Genomic DNA, 15,586 nt, shown 5'->3' with positions numbered 1-15,586 from the left:
ATGGCAAGATATGAAGCCAGAGCAAACATGTGACCTGAACAAGTTGATTGTAACCTGGGTTCTAGTCATCTGGATGGTGCCACAGAGAGGACTGATGCTTCTTCCCCCCAGAGAAGGGGGTACCCCGACCCGGGCTAGCTCTTGAGGATCCAGGGTGCTGGCTGGCTTTGGCTCTGGCTCTGGCAGGGCGATAGTCAAATGGCTCGAGTTCTCAATAGGTAGGCCATAGATCTCACGGTGGATGACTTCTCAAAGCTGCCTGTGTGCTCCTGGACTTCCTCACTAAGTTTCCCCCGCACTGGGCACTTGGGGGAGCCCCCTCAAGTGGCAGACCTAGGCCCTTCTCTAGCTTGGGGAAAAGCTGCTTTTCTTCCACCCTTGAGAGTTCCTCTTCCTGGCACGGAGGGTAGATTCATCCTAGGTATTCGTGTTTCCCCTCAGGCTGTTCAGAAGCAGGGATACAGGGAGAACAAGGCAGGCTGACCCAGGGGCTCCTGGAGCCTTCAGACTCATAGACAGACGGCAGCCCTTTGGAGCTGTCTGACACCCGGGAACTGGCCTGTGTGAGACGCATAAGGTACTGTACTGTACTCTGTGACAGTGAATAAAGCTTTGATGCTGGCTCCAGGAGAGCCAGCCTGGCATGACACAATGCAACTGAGGGGAGAGGCCAGAACTGGCCAGTAAGGCATGGATGGAAAGCGACTGATGACTCATGGGGCTCTGCTTGGCTCTTTGGGGGGCTGAGGGGAAGAGGCAGGTGGCAGCAGGGTGAGGCCCTCAATGCGAAACCTGGTGGGAAGGCACAATCCATTTCTTGAATGTCACTACTCCAACAACATCCACTACCAAAGTAACAAAGTCCTGGGGAGACAGGGGCCAGGGCCAGGTAAGTTCTATGGGCCCACCCAAGGAGGATGGCCTCTCATCAGCAACCCCAGCCCTTCTCAAGCCTGATGCATGCTACGGGGAGACTCCAGGCACGGCCCGTGACGTTCTTTGATCCAAACAGAAATGAGACTCAACTGTTCCCACTTAGGGTGCGAACAAGCACACTCAATTAGTTTGGCTGCTTCTCCTGACAGATCAATCCTTTGAAGAAAATTAAGTAACCATTTCTCCATCAACCCATGGACAGCTTATGGGTTATCTGCTCCCAGTAGCAATCAATTACTTTGTCTTCTTTGAAGCTCCCTAAAGCCTTCCTTCCCAGCACAGCTTGGGGGCGGTTGTAAAGTGCGAGGCTTCCTGGATGGAGAGCAAGTCTTGGCACATTTCTACTGCTGGGCATAGGAGTCAGGTCCCTCCAAGAAGAAAGGGAAAAAACATACTGGTCCTCGGATTTGCAAAGGGGAACAGTAATTAGGGACGTGGATATTAGGACGTGTGCTGATCCAGTGGCCCAGGGAGACTGTGATCTAGGGCTGGCTCTAGGATTTCTAGAAATCCTAGAATGAGTTGCTCTGCCACTTTCTGGTTGTGTTGACTCTGGGCACGTGACTTTGCTTCGGATGCTTCATCTGGAGACCAGGGCAATAAAAGGATTTTATAACTCTGTTTCCTGATATGCGGGCTAATGTGTTTAGGGAGAAGGGTACTGAGGTCTGCAATTTACTCTGTAATGCACCAAAAAAAAAAAAAAAGGAAAGAAAGGGTTGATGATCAAGTAGCATAAAATGTTAGCAGTAGAATGTCGATGTTAGATACAACCATAAGGCTGTTTATTGTATAATTCATTCAACTTGGTGGTATGCTTGACTTCTTTGAAAATAAAATGTTGGCGGTGGTAGGGGGCGGGGGAAATACGACGTACTAGGGTTGTCAGGAAAGTCACCAGCACATAGCATTGTCTGTGACACTGAGGGCCAGGGAAGCAACGGCGCCTGCAATGCGATTATTCACTCTGACCTTCTGTAGATCACACTTGGCATGATTACTACAGGATCTCCTCGCTGTTAAAAATCTATTTGGTTCCTGTGTTTGAACAGCAGGAATTTAACAGGAAGAGTGTGGACTGAGTGCTCTCTCTAGCGAGTCTTAAACCTTGCAGAATCTGACACTACCCTGTGGGTTCCGGGGCCACCAAGGATGCTATGTCAGAGCTGACTTTGTTGATATGGGTAGGTCGGTCTGTCAGGTGTTCATTCGGCAATTATTCAAGCAATGACAGTCATTGTCTGGCTGGGGTCAGTGTCTGGCTGACTGCAAGTGACCAACTGGAGGGAAGGTACTGGTGCTGTTTTCAGACATGGAAGCCTAAGGCTTGGGGAGGCCAGCCCTCTGTCCCAGGTGCCCACAGGACAGTGCTGGGCGTGGGCTCGGCTCCATCTCCTTCCAAAAGAGGGGTTTTCCATGGTTACTTCCTTTCTCTTGCTTTTCTTGAAAAGCACATGCCATGTCTAGTCAAATAATGTGACCTATTTTCACAAAGTGGCCAAGAAAACCCGTCACATGTCTTCATCTTTCCTCCCCTTGAGAATTTCAAGAGGCTTTGTTCTTGGGAGAACAAAGAGTGAGAATTTAATGTTCCTCACTCCTTCCCGTCCAGACATGTGTGGGGCAGCTCCCTGTGACTGCTCCAGTCCACACGAGGACTTTCTTATAACTTGCTGAAGCTTTATTCCCCGTTCCTTCTTTGTACTAAACAAAGTTCACAGACAGACAACTTGGCGAAAGTATAATTCCCAGAAACAGAATCCAAATGAAGCAGCAATTCCAAGTAGAGCATGGCATATCCTCTTATCAAGTGACACGCAGGCTGCCACCAGAGGCAGTGATCTGATCTTTATAATGCCTTGGTGACCACACTTATCTCTACACCCGCTCTCCCCGGAATGCGACATTTGCATAGCACATTGCATAATTTCCTCTCTGAAAATGGCCCTGTTTAGCATGAGTAAATAAAGTTACCTAACTCTGAGGGCAGCCGAATGGAATACTTGAGATTTCCAAGAAAAGATTTGAATACCTAAGCTCTTCACTATGCAAGGCAAGATAGACTAACACAGAATCGACTTTCGACTTTCAGTATGGCTCCCTGCTTCCTGCCACTGGGCGGCCCGGCAGCTGCTGAAGGGGTCCATGTGCCCCCCCTCTGCCCCCCTCCACCATTTCTCTGCTCTAGGCCCCTCCACAGGATGTGGTCAGGTTGACCTGGGCTCCAATCAAGGCTGCCTCTCCTCCACCTGCCTCTCCATCCAGTATTTGCTTGGTGGTGACGAGGTGCCAGGGGCTGGACTACATATCCCCATGGAGTGATGAAGGAGGTAGACACATCCTTGCTCTGCGTGACTTTCTGAGCCTCAGGTTTTCTCCTCATTTAAAAAATGGGTTCACCACTTATTTCACAGGGATCCTGTGAGGAGTAAAAGAGATGAGGTACAGGAAAGCCTTGTGATTTTTTTTCTCTATGAGCCACTGTGTGAGTGTATGTTTCTCCCCTGCCCCAGAGAGAAGGTTCTTGAGACTGGGGCAAAATCTTCTCTTTCCCTGGATACTTCCAGCAGAAAACTGCATGAGAGTATCCTAGAGAGCAGCTCCTGGCCCAGGGGATTCTCTCTCCTTGGGCTAGGGAGGGTCCTCCTGGCAGAGAACATGTGCTGGAGCATCTTCTCTGCAAGTATGAAAACCTGGGGGGGAGGGGTTTATATCGTTAACACCCCTAGAGAAAGCATCTGGGGGAGGGGATCCATGCAGGGGCCTCTTCTGGTCAATGACTCTGAGCTTGACCTTCAAGGCCTTTCTTGGGTGGGGAATGTTCTTTCTTGCTAACATCCAACCAGGCTAGATGTGGAAGAGAAAAAAATGGCTTTGTAGATAGAACTGTTTATACTCCCTTTCCCCTTCACTGCCTCAGGCTTTTCATTCAAACACTTCAGGGTCACTTTTCATCCCTGCTAGATCCTGTGCTTGACAAAGGGGGCCACAGAGAAGGGAAGACTTGCCCCTCCGGGAGTTCCTGCTCAGTGGGGGGAGACCAAGGAGGTGGCAGTTATAAATAATTTGTCAAAGATGATGGCAGGGGAAGAAAGGCTGGATGTGGAAAGCCAGATGAGGGGCACAAACCCAGACCAGGAGTCAGGGAAGGCTTCTTGCACGAGGCAACATTTTACCTGACTTCTGAAAGAAGCCCAGAAAGTGGCTAGGCATCCCAGGCCGAATCAAGCTGTTGACCCTCCTAGAGGACTTGCAGACTCCTCTGATACTTTTTTGACCTTTCCTGGCCCAGCACTAGCTTCCCATTTTCCTCTAATCCTTTGGGGTTTCCAGGCTGTGCATTATTTTGGTTGGAATGGTATGTGTTTTCCTTGCCTATCCCTTGGTTCCTTCCCTCTACCACTGTCCCTTCTCTGGATGCTATTTCTTAGCATCCCAGAGTGGCATAACCTCACAGCGAAGAGCACAGGTGAGGGACCTCGCAACGCTGCTGCCTACCCTTCCAGTCCCTCAGCTACCCCATCCAGCAAATGGGGGATAACAGTACTTTCCCAGGGGGGATACCATGAGGAGTAAGCGGTTTTTATAAAATACTAGAATAGTGCTTTGGCACTTAGGAATCATAGGATTGTTCTGAATTCAACTCAGCAAGAGCCAGCAGGTTTTGGTGGGAACAGTGGGCCGAGAACAAGAAGAATCTCAGCTGGGCACTTAAGAGGCTGCTGGGCCTCAGTTGAGGCAACTGACCTTTCTGGGTGGGCCCTCGGTTTCCCTCTCTCTCAAATGAAGAGGCTGGGACTAAACCACATGCTTCTTTTCTGATGGGAAAGAAGGTCTAAATTTCATACCAGGGGACACATTTATGGCCGTTTGGCAGAAATTAGTTCACAGAGTGAATGCTTACCGGCACAGCAGTCTGATTTTTAATTAGCTTGTGGGAATTCAGTATACTTCAAACATCAGAGTAAAATATGGGAGACCTCTGGTGGAGACAAGCCATACCTTTGGGCTTAAACAAAAGCTGTACACTTCACACCCCAAACTGCCTGCTTTCCGTCTTTAATCTCTAGTGCTCAAACTGAGTGTCAGGAAATGCCTGGCCCTAGAATGACACTTCCAAAGCATATGATTTAGATACGGCAGATACAAAACTAAAGTCTTATCAGCCTCACTCTGTAAAATCTCACGCACACGGTCAGATGGATAGCTTTACGTTATTAAGCTCTTTCAAGCCAAATAAGAATCGAGAATCTCAGCTATCTTTCCCTCTGAGGTTTTCGCCTTTTATGAGTGAATCTGAACAGGAATGATGCCATTACATTAATGAAGAACAGAATAAGAAAGGGAACTCATTCATTCATTCTACTTTAGTCATTCTAGGGGAGTGGGTCCTGACACAGACTCTGGGAGGATGTGGAGTCAGCAGAGGGAAGGGCACGTGTCATGAATCAGAGACAGGTAAGAACACGGTGAGTTTGAGAACTCTGCTGTCCTTCACTGGGGTATAGGGAACAAGGCAGCAGGGACTGGTATGGGGGCGAGGCTGCAGAGGCGGTGTGGGGGGGCGGGGGGGGCGCGGGTGTTCATCAACAAGACTGTTTATTAAAGTCATGCCAAGGAGTGTAAACACATGTCCAGGAAATGGGAACTAAAGGAGAGTTGTCATGGCAACTGAGGGTTTTGCCTGTGGTTATTTACTGAAACTTAATTCAAGTCTTTAATTGGAAGTTTATAATTAAGAGCCAGTCTGGGTCTTATAGTACACATGAAAAAGGGGCTTACTAAGGATATGAAAAAATTAATGATATTTCCCGATCATGTTTTTTTTTTTAATTATTATTATTAATTCAACAAATATTTACTGTGTCTGTGCTTCGTGCCAAGCACAGTCCCGGGTACTAAGGATGCAGGGGTGAAAAAAAAGGTCCCTGCCCTATGTGGCTTACGGTCTGGTGGATGCGGACAGACCACAAATAACCAAAATACATCTATGACCAGGAATTATGCTAACACAACGGGAAGGTAATGCTTAACCTCCTTGTACAGAAACTCTTTTTAAAAGTTCCATTTCGCAAATCCTGCAGACATATTTTGAAAAGTTCCACTTCCAAATGCGTACCTCTGCTAATTTCAAATAATGACAGTTACGGTTTGTCGAGCATTTTGGTAAGCGCCCGGCTCTGTGCTGAGCCCTCAGAACAATCCAAGCAGGAAGATACTGTTACCCGCAGGTTAATAGGGGTTCCTGACTTGCCCGAGGTGGTACCGCTGTGATTTTCAGTAAGGTCAGGTCCTGGGGATGCCAGACAAGAAATGCCCAGAGTGAGTCAGGTCTAAGTTCCTGCCCACACTTGAAACTGACTCCCATTGTATAAAAAAAGACTCTGCGGGTCACATTCCACTCAGTTTTGTGAATCAGGACCAGCAGAGGTGGCCAGGTTTGATCACCAGTGATCTGTGCTAAGACACAGCTGCGGTGACTTCATTTTGCTCAGGCTGCGCGAACATCACTGCCTTCGGCTGCTCTGCCCGATTTCTAAGCAGAGGAAATCTGCCACCAGGGAAAGGGAGAGGTTAGAGACAGAGACATTGGAAGGACGGAGGAGGGCATAAAAGGTGGCCTGAAAGCCCAGCTCCTGAGAGCTGAGAGCCCCGCACACCTACCTCCTTGGTACCATATGGTCAGCACTGAAAACCCCAGGGCCTTCTTGAGCTTGACGCACAGAACATGTTCTCAGGGCCAGAATGCCTGAGATTCAAATTTGTTAGGCAAAAGGGAAGAAAAAGAAAAGGCAGGAGCTGCCTTCTTTATTTGAAAGCTAACCAAGCTGTCCGCTAGTAAGAATAAAACACAGGCAGAGGAAGGAATGGTCAGGCTGCGGAGGTCCACCTGGATGCTGGGTGGGGGTGCAGAGGCAGCTCCGGAGCCATGCCTCTAGCCACCCCCCCCCCCCCCACACACACACCCGAATCACAAGTCCCACTGTTTCAACTGCCAGCCATGTGCTGTATGCCTAGTCACGGTCCAGGCTCTGGGCCTCCATGCGCCCATCTGTAAATAGGGGTGCTAATAGCATTTAGCTCCCAGGGAGCTAACTGGGGAGCAAAGCAGCAGAGAGAAGGGGCAATGCCCAATAAACAGCCCTGCTCCCACGAACATCACTGCTTCACCTGCCTCCAGCCCATAGGTGACGGTACCCAGGGCTCAGCAAAGATAGAAACACGGAGCCAGGGTTCGGAAAGACACCAAACCCTGTGGTTCTCCTGCTTCCCGAACCGAGCTCCACCTGTCAGAGGACTTTCTGCACTGACGAGCCGTTCAGCATCTGCGCTGTCGGGCATAGGTGCCACCAGCCACCTGTGGCTACTTCGATGAAAATGAAATAAAAACATTCGCTCTGTTGGGCTAACCACCTCCGATGACTGGGCATCTAAATGCAACTAGTGCAGCCGAGGGACAGAATCTTTAGTTTTATTTCATCTTAATGGTATTTTTGCTCGTTGAAATCAAGATAGCCTCACGCAGGTAGCGGAAACCAAAGAGAAAGAAGGAACCCTGAGCTCCGCTCTGTGTGGGGACTGTAAGAAACAGCCCCGCTCCAACTCTGGCTAGGAGCTCTGCATGTAAATAGCCTGTCTTGGGAGAGCTTGGTGCACACGCCCTTCTGGCTCTCGGCTCACTCTGTGTGGGAGTGTTACTGTCCGTGTATTCTCTTGGCCCCATGGCCCCTGCATGTCCCACAGACCTATGCGTCCCACACAGCTCTCTGGAGCATGAGGGATGACAATAAGGCAAGGGGCACTGCACTCTTTGCCTCTCCTCTGAGTGGGGCCCCTCTGGACTGCCTGCTTCTCTCCAGAGAGGCCCCTGAAGACCAGCAGGGTCTGGGTGTTCACAACCTGGGTGTCTCCTCCACATGGGGCTGGGCATAGTGTGGGGGCAGAAGAGGCTCGTGGAAGAAATGAGCTGCACAGTTACTCCCACACAGCCAGCACTTGGAAAGGACACAGGAAGAGGCAGCAAGGCAGACACATCACCGAGGTGGGCCCCAGTTCTGCTCCTGGCGAGGCCCACTGAGTGCCAGGGATACCTAGGCACTGGGGTGAGTGTGGATCTCAGGACTCAGCACCTAGGGGGAGGCCCGGGAGAGTATGGGGTCAGAGCCCCAGCACGATTACAGAGGTTACACTGAGGCTCGGCACTCATGGCTCTTCCTGGAGAAGCTGCAGCTGGACCCGCTCCCTCTACTGAGGATCCTGACTGTTCTCGCAGTGGGAGGGGACTCTGCAGAGACACAGGCCAGGATGGAGATCCCCGGTGGCAATTTAGAACAAGAGCCTGACCGTCCCTGGGTCTTCCTGTTGCAGGTGTGCACAGGCAACCTTCCCAGCATGCAGGCTCACCTGACCCTTCAACAGAGAGGAGGCTGAGCAGGATCTGGCTTCTGACATTCCACCATCTTCCTGAATTGGCTTTTGAGGGTGGATCTGAGCATCCTATTAGTCACCATTAAGAGGCCTTTGTTAAATCTTACAGTAGGGACTCCCAAACTTGGTTGCACATGGGATCACTTGGGGATTTTTATTTATATATATTGTTTTAGAGGAAGAGGAGGGGCAGAGGGACAAGAAGAAAGAATCTCAAGCAGGCTCCTTGCCCAGTAGAGAGCCCGACAGAGGGTTTTAATCTCACGACCCTGAACAGAAACCAAAAGTCAGATGCTCAATCGACTGAGCCCCCCAGCACCCCTCACTTGGGGATTTTTAAAAGTGTTGATGCCAACTCCCACCCTAGATGGTCTGATTTCACGGGTATGGGGATGTGAGCTGGGCAGTGGGAATCTGCTCTGCAGAGAAGCTGACCATGGCCTTCTGGCATTGTCTGAGGAGGCAGGCATCCCTCTCCATCCCTCTGGGCTAGCTGGGGAGTTGGACTTGGCCAAGGCCACACCTGACCAACAAGGAGCTCAGCCTTGATGAAGAGGCTTATGCTCCCACTATTACAATGCAAGGAACTTGTGGCCTGCTGCTAAGTCAAAACAAAACAAAACACAAAATCCTTTTCCTCATCTCATTCCGAGACACCAAGACACCAGGGGAAGAAATCTCAGGTCATTTGCCAAACAATGTCCAATGGAGCCAGAAAACTGGTGAGTGGCTCAGGTGCAGGGAGGGCACAGTTGAGCAAACATGGGTAAATACGGGAGGCCATAGGCATGCCATCCCAGGTCTGATGGATTGCTCACAGGGTCTTACACAGTTAGTGAGAACAGCCCTGATCTTGGTCCCGTGCATCAGTGCTCTCTGCCATTAATGATCCAGGTAAAGAAAGATGTAAAATAAGAAGGCAAGGAAGGAAACTAATTGAGCTAAGCCTTCTAAAATACTTCTGATACACTAAATTCTAATTAAAGATTAACACACACAATGGAAATATTAAAAAGCACTTACAAAGGCCCTCAGAACACAGTGAGAACAAGAGATCTGTCAGGGGTGAGGGGGCTGATGAAATCTTTCTGATAAGGGAACTGGTAAGTGACATGAGGCATATCCTTACAGCTGTGAATGTAATTCAGGGAAACAGCTCCTGGTTACTCACCCTGTGGTTCACACTGCCTCGGCCTTCCTGGAGGGCAGCTTGGCAACAGGTAAAGAAAACCTGCCAGCTGGGCTTGCCCTTGAACCTGTGTGTCCATTTCTAGAATTGCATGTTGCAGCCTCACAGAGATTCAGCTACAGCGATTTTTAGACAAAGAGAGAGAAAGAAAGAAGAGGGGGAGAGAGGGATGGGAGGGAGAGAGAGAGGAGGAGGTAGAGAGAGACTGTGTGTGTGTGTGTGTGTGTGTGTGTGTGTGTGTAGGGGGCTTAAACAGGGAAAAACTCACCCACTAAGGGAAACAATCTTGGCAGACCCTCACTGTGGGATATTACACAGACAGCTGTGGAAAATGCTGTTAAAACAGTATTTCCTTTCTTCACCACCTCAAGGACTGTTCCTAGTTGTATACCGTCTGCATCACTTGTTTGTTATTTCCCTTAAATCATGTCCCTCCCTTTTAACTTAGATTTATTTTAAAACGTAACTGCAGCATTTACACCAGTGCAAAATCTGGATCAGCTGCCAATAAGGGACACCACCATTAGCAGGGACAAGACGCTCATGGGGGGGGGGGCACCCCCACCCATGTCGGGGCCCAGCTGGAGAAGCATGGATGGGAGGAGCAGCTGAGGGTATGGAAAGGCGTGCCCCTTGGCCTGGCAGGAAAACACAGAGGACCCCACACCCAGCATGGAATAACCTGGTTTCGTGTAAAACAGACTTGCATGGTTATGGTTGGGTTATGGGATAATCACAAGGTCTTTCTAGTTCTAACATTTTATAGTGAACCGATAATGCTTTTGTAATAAGAACAGATGTTTTCAAACTTTACAGTCGTGTCTCTCCTATGGGTCCTTCTGCATACCTCTCCAGAGACGGGTCTGGAGGGATACAGACCCCAGTGAAACCTGGTAATCTCCTGAGAAGTGGGGGTGGGGTGGGGCGGTGAGCAGAAACCACCTAGTTTTGCTTTCTCACAAGGACAATGTATTTGTATGGTATTTGTGTCATTAAGTTAATGAAAATCATAACTGCCCTGCCTGGTGCCAGTCTCAGACCACGGCCATGCTTCTAGCTCCTGCCTTGCCCGACCATCCCAGGGCATGTGGCCAACTGCCAGGCCTCTGCTCCAAGGAACGGTCCTTGGACGGCGCACAGCTTAGCTGGAGGGGATGCCAGGTCTGATCAAGGGGAAGACAGACAGGTGGGGAGAGTGGGGGCCCCAGGGATCGGACACAATGTCTGGGCTGGGGTTAGGGCCCACACAGCCTCCAGCCTTTACGGGGGCCTTTTTCTTGCTCCTTCTTGTTCATTCTCTGCTCTCCTTTCTTCTGCTTGCTGCCCTTCCTGTCTTCTTTCTGGTTTTCGCTCTTAAAGCATGGCCTAGAAAAGGCAAGCTTTCCACGTTCCATAACATTACCACCCACTTTTTCCTGCTATTTACATCAAAGATTCCAAGCTCACACATTTGAAACAGAATGTCATTTAAAAGACTACCAACTAAAAAAAAAAAAAAAAAAAAAAAAAGAAAAAAAAGAAAAAAAAAAAAAGATTAGCAACCGTTCAAAGAAGAAACAAGTCATGGAAAATCTGACTTTCGTTCTGGTTCTGCTCGATCACACCTCCCCAAGAAGAAAGTAGAAACTTCAAAGGCATCCCAGGGACGGAGGGAGCCTAGAGCTGCGAAAGGTTACATGCTTTGCTGTGGCAGATCCACTGGTGGACAACTTTTTCCACCCCAGACAAGGAGTGTTCAAAGGCCCACGGCCCCTTCAAATGGGCCCCCACTTCTTCATAATAAGGATAACTTGATTCATTTTATAGACTTTATTGATTTAAATGTGATTCATGTAACATTCATGGCAGCCACACAAAGCTAATTTTTTACATTTGAGCTATATTATGAACTCCATGGCAGAGGCAGTGAGGAAATGAGAGGAGGCCCATTTGGACAGCGGGGGCCGGGGCAGGCACGTGGGGCCCCAAAGAGAGAAAGGGGAGGGATTCTTTCTAAAGAACTCAGATGCACACGGATGTACAAGGTCAGTTCTCAGGAAGGGAAACGCCTGGCGTGTGTGGTCAGCTGTGGCAGCAAGACTTGGCGTGGGGGCGGGGAGGCGGTGCCTGCAAATGCCTCCAACTCCAGAGGGCCCAGCCTCCTGCAGGACTCTAGGAGGCCCCTCTTCAGCAGCTGCTGCCTGGAGGGCCCATTAAGCCACAAGAGAACTGTCAGCCTCCTCCCAGGAAGCCTGCACCTGGAGGTGAGGCCTGGCCTTCATGGATGAGGCAGGGGCCCTCCAAATGTTTACTGTAATCACACACTTGTGCTGGAAACTTGTCAGGCAGGGCCTGACCGGGACCGGCAAGGACCTTCTCAGTCAAGCCTCTGGAACCTCCGATTCAGGTCACCTCTCAGTTTCCCTTTGAGCCCCTGGAGCCTGCATCTTCTGTCACCCAAGGGCCACAGCAGCAGGGCCCATTACAAGGTGGCTCATTAGGACACTGGCCCAGAAGGGCCCAACAGAGCCAGCAGGTACCCCAGAGAAAAGGCTGCGCCTGGGGCATCCCTTAGAAGAATGGAGTCAGTCCCTTTTCCTAATGGCACTGTTATAAAAGAAGACAGAAATAAACCACCAGGGCCCTGTGTGGGCCGGGGAGACCTGCCTGCCTCTCAGCCAAAAGCACTTGCCCCCAAACCCCCCTCTGCAACAGGGCTATAGGCTGGGGGCTGCTCCTCCGCCCACGGGGCACACTGCCATCTCACTCTCCCTCCAGGTGCAACAGGAGGTGCCTCCCCCAGCCTGCCAGCCTGCCCTAGTTCCCGCCTCCAGGCCCACCATCAGCCACCTCACCATCACCAGTGACTGTGAAAGTGACCATTCCAGGGCACACATCCCAGTGCATCTCGCCTCTGCCCGAAGGCACAGCTCCTCCTTCCTTCTGAGGGGGTGCCCCCTCGCCACTGCAGCCCATCTGCATCCCATACCCTCTGCTCTCCCATCCAGTCCCGTGAGCGCCCTGCCCTTCTCTGGCCATGCTGTGTCTTCTGTCCGGCGTGCTCCTGCCCACCCCTGAATGCCTGGCTGATGTTGACTTGATCAGAAGTAAGCTTACTTTAAGAGAGATTTATGTGGTGGCTCTTCAGTGCCAAGTAGCTTGGACGCCGAGAGAAAGCCAATCTGTCACGGCCCTCCTCCCACCAAGGGAAACAAAGGAGAAGGAGACAACCAGGTCCAGTTGTCACTTGAGTGTCCACTGGGGCAGGCTTTATGGACAGTGATGACAGCTGTCATGCACTGGGCCCTGACACTGTGGGCCGGGCACTGGACCAGGCACTTCCTGGGAGATTAAGTAAGGTGATTCTCACAATAGCCCTGGTTTACGAATAAGAAAACTGAGGTCCACGGAGTTTAAGGAACTTGCCTCAGGTCACATCGCTGATAGATGTCAGATCTGATGCTCAAACCCTGACAGATTCTGACTGGAACCCCTACTCTTACCACTGCGCCCAGCACAAAAGGAAGAAAGGAAACCACAAGTCTGGGGGGTGAAAATGGAAATCAGTTATGTTCAAATTTGTATTTGCAAGTCAACTTTCAAGGCAATTCTGGAAATGTCCCCAGCCAGGGAATGGCTTAAGCAAGTTTTCAAAGAGTTTGGAGGGTCCGTTCTAGCTGAGTCTGGTAGGCTCCTGTGCATCAGGCTCAAGTAGGCCCTACAGGGAGTGCAGGCCCAACCAAGCAAACCCACGCAGCTGAGAATGACCTGGCTCAAGAACTGGCCCCCAGGGTGCCAGAGCACTCCTGCTTGGGACGAGTTACACCACCACTCCTCTCCCACGAAGAAAGGTGGGGTGCCTTAGAAGGGATAGCTCAGGCCCTGGATGGGCCGCAGCTCAGTTCCCAGAGGCCCAGCAGGTCATTTTGCAACCCTGGTCATAAAGCTTCAGCTCCCATGTCTCAGAGGCCTGCTGTGTTTCAAGTGTTGCGCTCAGGGCTTTCCTGACAATTGTCAGGCTCACCTTCAGGGTCATGCCAAAGTTACCTGGTGGGCAAGCAGCAAAGCTGGCTTGAGGGCCACCTGCCAGTGTTGGGCCACCAGAGAACACTGCCAGGGGCCTGCAGAGGTGGGTGGGGGCCTGGGGACACACAACTCTGCCCACCCCAAGTGGCTGGGCCAGCATTCCAGCCTCCAAAGGCTCTCTTGTCCCCTGGCCCTGCTCTCAGACACTGAAGTACCACCCAAGTGGCCTTACTCTCAAGTGGCCAATGCTGAATGGGCCAGAGAGCTTTTACTGAAAGCCACACACAACTTCCCTTCCACCCTCTGGAATAAGTGATTTCTTCCTCCACACCAGCTACCAGTCTGTTTCTTTTAATAGAAGCAGTTCACGGTGCAAGGTGGGGGCAGACAATAAACACAGAAGGAAAAAGTGCTTACCACAGGACTTTACTGAGAAGGGAAGTTGGAAGCTTTAAAGGCAAAATCCAGGGGTGCCTGGGTGGCTCAGTGATTGAGCATCTGCCTTTGGCTCAGGTCATGATCCCAGGGTCCTGGGATTGAGTCCCACATTGGGCTCCCTGTAGGAGCTTCTCCATCTGCCTGTGTCTCTGCCTTTCTTCTGTGTCTCTCATGAATAAATAAATAAATAAAATAAAGGCGAAATCTACCAGAGCCCCCCGACCCCCCAGACCTAGGACTACAGGCTCTACAACAGTGGGGGTGGGGTGGACAGGTGGGTGGGGAGGTGCCAGAAGAGATGTTGTAATAAAATGGTCCACCAGGGAGATGCAGACCAACTATGTGAGATGCCCACCAATCGTATACTCCGTTCCCTGAGGACATTCGTCATATCAGAAATCCACTTCTGGTCCCCTCCATGGTCTCTTTTTCAACCAGTCCCCAAGGATCATCCAGTGAAGCCACAGACATGGGAAAGGAATGGAACATTTCTACAGCTCTTCTTCAAGCCAAGGATTTTGAAATGAATGTTGATGGGTCACCTACGGGACAGATGAGGCTTTAGGCTTATGAGGCAGGTCCCCCCTTCTGTACTTCTGAGGAACCAGATTCATGCAGGGGACACACTGTTTTATAAGACAGAGATCTGGCAAAGGACCAAGCATATTTCTGGTACTGTTTTAAAATAAACAACTGCCAGGCAGAGGATTGGGAACGTCTAAACAAATATTCTGTGTGAAGAATGGTAGAGGTTGGAGAGAACACAGCTGTGTGTCCTCTCAATGGGGATAAAAAGAGTCAGGAATTCCTGACTTCTCTGGCAAGAAGTCTTCTCTGGCACCTGTCTGATGTGCAAAGATAGGAATGGGAAAAATGGAGTGGGGCACAGGGTGGTTTGGTTTGGACGGCACCTCGCTGGGCTGGGTGGGCTGAACCCAGGTTGCGAGCCGAGCCCAAGCTCCTTGCTGTTCTTACCACTGCCATTCTCTGAGGGGCCCCCCAGCCTGGCCATTTGGGGTCTGTAAGGTGGGATTCCTACAGCCCCCTCTGAATACTGAAGCAGGCCGACAATGTTCAGGAGACAGATGTGTTCTTGGTCTGTCATGCTGGCACAGATTAGAAAGGCTGGTGGTGGTGGGTGAGGGGGAAGACAGGAGCACCTCTACACTGTCAGTAGGGGACCCCCTGGGTACGGCTGATTTCGTGAAGGGCAATTTGATCACAGCTCTCATACATGTCAGGACACCTACCTCTCGCCTAATGATTTCTCCGCTAGGACTCCCTCTCACCATCACATGGCACTTGTGAATGGAGCTGGTCCAGAGGACCGACTCTTCCTGGGTTCTTTGGGATAGGGGACAACCTGAAGCCGTCCTAATGCCCCATGGCGGGGGGTGGCTGCACGGCACGACGCTCAGGGTGCATCCGTTTAATGCAACAATATGCAGGTGAGTTCCACCCATGTCTCCCAACACAGGAAAGCCCCACTTTTAACTGTAAAAATCAATCTGTGGACCAAGATGTACATGGTCTCATTCATGCAAAAACTGCAGGAAAGCCACACGTGTGGTAACTATCACAGGACCACGA

The 15,586-nt window shown here is 50.7% G+C and overlaps 1 protein-coding gene across 10 annotated transcripts in view; it reads right to left on the bottom strand.

Moving 5' to 3' along the window:
- Positions 1 to 15,586, bottom strand: part of CLEC16A (C-type lectin domain containing 16A) — a 196,676-nt gene that overhangs the window by 64,879 nt on the left and 116,211 nt on the right. The window lies entirely within an intron of this gene.

Source organism: Canis aureus, chromosome 8 (assembly GCF_053574225.1).
Source record: "Canis aureus isolate CA01 chromosome 8, VMU_Caureus_v.1.0, whole genome shotgun sequence".
NCBI classification, from domain to species: Eukaryota; Metazoa; Chordata; class Mammalia; order Carnivora; family Canidae; genus Canis; species Canis aureus.
This window is presented reverse-complemented; position numbering and strand designations above follow the sequence as displayed.